Source organism: Lygodium microphyllum, chromosome 20 (genome assembly GCF_053477565.2).
Source record: "Lygodium microphyllum isolate KBCC chromosome 20, Lygodium_microphyllum_v1.1.10, whole genome shotgun sequence".
NCBI classification, from domain to species: domain Eukaryota; kingdom Viridiplantae; phylum Streptophyta; class Polypodiopsida; order Schizaeales; family Lygodiaceae; genus Lygodium; species Lygodium microphyllum.
This window is the reverse complement of record NC_141154.1, coordinates 34,006,979-34,010,882: the sequence shown is the minus strand read 5'-3', so window position 1 is coordinate 34,010,882 and position 3,904 is coordinate 34,006,979. Positions and strand designations below refer to the sequence as shown.

The 3,904-nt window shown below is 39.0% G+C and overlaps 1 non-coding gene across 1 annotated transcript; it reads left to right on the top strand.

Annotated features, from left to right (window-relative positions):
• Window positions 1–2,070: 2,070 nt before the first annotated feature.
• On the top strand, window positions 2,071–2,150 carry TRNAL-UAG (transfer RNA leucine (anticodon UAG)). The gene has a single exon. It is a non-coding gene; the product is annotated as a tRNA-Leu (tRNA).
• Window positions 2,151–3,904: the final 1,754 nt, after the last annotated feature.

Here is a 3,904-nt window from a genome sequence, read left to right as displayed (position 1 = left end):
CCAAAGACAAAAAGTACATGCATATGAGGGAGGTTTACCAAACCATGCCTCCTTTGCAACTCTACTACCAAGAGCAATATATAGGGATCTATTAAATAGGTGATCTAACAATAGTAACTACCTCATTGCAAAAGTACTGTGGTAAGCCTGCTTGACTAAGCATACAGTGGACTCTTTCGTGAATAGTCCTATTCATGTGCTCTGAAATGCCATTTTAGGGTGGGGTGTACAGGGCGATCAACTAATGTTTAGTATCCCTCTCATCACAAAACTACTCAAATGCCTTAGGGACATATTCACTCCCATTGTCAAATCATAGGCATTTTAGCCTATACTCATACCGGTTCTTAACCATAGCAAGAAAGCATTGAAATGCAGCTAACACCTCTAATTTTTGCTTAATAGGATAGGGGTTAAACTTTATGCAAATAAACATCAATGAATGCCACAAAGTACTCAGCACCACCTAATGATTGATAGGGCATGAAACCACAAACACTCCACAAACATTTAAAAGAACAAGAGTCAAAGGCTCACCCACACATATAGAGCCCAAAAAATTTTACGAGAGTAACGTGTTTGCCCTCATAAATAACAATCCTAAAATTTAAAACATGAGTAGTTAAGTGGTGACAAATACTACAAACAAGTGAGTAATTTCATTCCTTTAAGAGACACATTGCCAACCTTAACACCTCTAGTAAAAATAAGGAAGTCATGAGTAATCTTCCATGTAAAACCACCAGCAGAAGAGATATGGTATATATCCTCTTCCAAATGCTCGGTGGAGATAAGGCTTTTAGTTAAAGTTGCGATATGACATATATCATGAAGGTACAAATGGAGCACATGTAATTTAACTACAATCTCACATTATTACCTATGCAAATAACGTCACATACATGATCATGATCATTACCTAGTCTGACTAAATCTGTAACAATGTCGTAGATATAAAATCATTGAGATGTGGGGTAACATAGAAAGAAGTCCCTGTATGAAGAAACCAATATTGAGCATAATAAGACTGAATATCAGGTAATTGAGTAGCATCAATTGATGAAGCAACAAGTATATAATCATCTGAGCTATACTCCAAGGCATTTATCTCTTCTATCTTAATACTAGACTTAGAAACAATCACTGCAATAATTAGGAGATTTGACATTATCTTGTGCTTTCCCTTTGTCTTTTTCACACCAATCATTACACATATTTATGGCTCTACGACCTTATGTGACCTTGCTACCCGCAATGTTGACAAGTAAAAAATGACTTAGGACCACATGACTTACTATATGATTACCCATAGGACTTAGATTTACCCTTGTTAGGTTGTGAGTCTTTGCCAAGATTATTATTCCTATTACCATCTTGTCTTCTTCTCACTATAAGTGGATGAAAAGTATGGGCTACATATATATTCCTCTTGTTTACTTTCTCTGTAAAAGCAAAGCACCCTCTACATCCTTGAGTTGAAAGCCAGCTGTAAGAGGGTTTGAACTCATAGCAATGCAAAATATATCTGAAGACTTAGATAGTGTAACAAGCAAGAAAAGAGATTTGCCATTTTCCTCAACTTAAGACTCTGAGAGGTAGGCTAATTGAAAATGGAATGAAACTCATTAGAAGACACATATGTCCCTTCCTTCATGCGAAGGTCCATGAGTTTCTTAAGCCAATATAGTTGAGAATATTGGCTCATTTTTATAGATGAGAATATTTCGCTCGTGACAAAACCGATACGAGAAGAGGGGAAATATGCCCGCCGAGAGACACACACACACACATACACAAAAAAGAGTGGAGTTGAGAGAGAGAGAGAGAGAGAGAGAGAGAGACGGGGGAGGAAATAACTTGTGCTCATTGAGTTGAGGTATATATCTAAATAAAAGATTGGATTTGCGGGGGAGGAAATAGCTTGTGCTCATGGAGGCAAGGGCCCAGTCTTTTGGAGGCCTTGCGAAGACACGAAAAGGCGTTGCCCAACTTGAAGGGTTCTAGAAAGGGAGGAGATTAAAATTTGGAGAAGAGAGCCAGTTTTAATGCTACAACCTATATCCATTCTCTGACAGTTTGGCCGAGTGGTCTAAGGCGCTGGATTTAGGCTCCAGTCCGAAAGGGCGTGGGTTCAAATCCCACAGCTGTCACATATGTTACTTTCGTCTAATCCTATCCAACACTCCCCCGTTGGTCAATATTATTACCTTACCTTCCTCTGAAATTTTGACCCGTCGAGCTTCCACGCAAAGACTCTAAGCCGGCTCCCGATTTTAGTGTGTCTCCCAACAACTAAGCCGGCTTGCAATCTATAATCTATACTATGCTCTCTTCTGTTTTCTAATGCAAAAGGTAGGAAGTACAGTGTCATAGGCATAAAGAGGGGGGGATATACATACAACATTGCCAAGGGCGATGCATCAAGGTAGAGGCTACCAGCCTACTTTAGCAAGCTTTATATAAACGACTTTATATATCCACCCCTAGGTGCTCGGCTTCTTAATGATTACATTATCCGTAGATGCACACGATGGGATAGATATTTTCAAGGGAGTCGAGTTATGGCGCTTCCAAATAAATTTCAGTGTAAGGGCTCTCCAAACATTGACCAACTTCATGCTAACGGGTAGCGTGGGGAGATAGGAAGCATCTTCGAGAGAGATGCAATCTATGCAATGCCACCTTCCGCAAGAAGATGTCTATTAGCCTAGTAGAAGGTGTGCCTTTCAAAGTTCTCTTTATTCTCCTCTAATATGCGGTCACCCTCCTCTCTAAGAGGCCCAAGACTGCATGAAGACTCTAGACGAGGGTCACTTTCAATCTCTCATTTCCTTCCACGACCATAAGCTTTTGCAATTATGGGCAACCAACATCTTACCAAGGTGTCGATCTCTCACAACCACTGAAGTGGGCCAAGTTCCTTTGAGTCTATGTGCAACTTTGACAATCCACCCTTTTTGTTACTGTTAAGGCAAAAATAGTGTTCAATCACTAGGTGGTTGTTATAGCCCCCATACAAAGCTTTCTTTAATCTCAACACGTAATGCAGGTACTTTAGATAATGCACACACCCCTACGGTTGCTGCATATGAGCTTCCTCATCCAAGTTTCCATTCAAGAAAGCGTTCTTGACATCTATCTGCCACACTATCTAGCCATATATGGCAGCGAATGCAATCATTGTTCCCATGATGATCATCTTTGCAATCGGATTGGACATTTCATCATAATCTAAACCATAAGTTTGTGCATATCCCTTAGCAGCCAACCTTGTGTTATATTATTCAAGTGTACCATCAGCCTCGCACTTGACACTTACATCTAGTACTTTCTTTCCTTGTGGGAACTCAACAAGATCCTAAGTATTGTTTTTCTCTAGTGCATCCATTTTAGCATCCTAGCATCTCTCTAATCCTTATCTACAACTGCCTCTTCAAAACAAGTGGGTTCTATATGTTGCACATAAGATACCATGTATGCGTAATATATATGCATATGCCAATTGTATGTTAATCTATCCCCACTGGATGTCTTAACATTTCAAATATTCTCAAATGTGGTGTACTATTTGGTGTTTCTACAGCCTTGTGGCTCCATGGGTTCTTACTTGTGCCTTCCCATATTCGTCATTGAGTGACTCATCCTCTGAGCTATCCATTATCGTCTTCTTTTATTTTGTAGTTTCACCCCTCTTCTGCTCATCTCTTAACCTTCATGTCTATGGGTTTACACTTCTCTCCACTTTTTTCTACGAGCTCTTTCTCTAACATTCTACATTTTGGATTGTTTTGTGTTTTTTTTTTACTTTTCAAAATTGTTTTAAAAAAATTTAATAGATTTTTGAAAACTAAAACTTTAATTATACGGCCTATAAAAACCATTCACTTGGTCTTATTTTCATTTT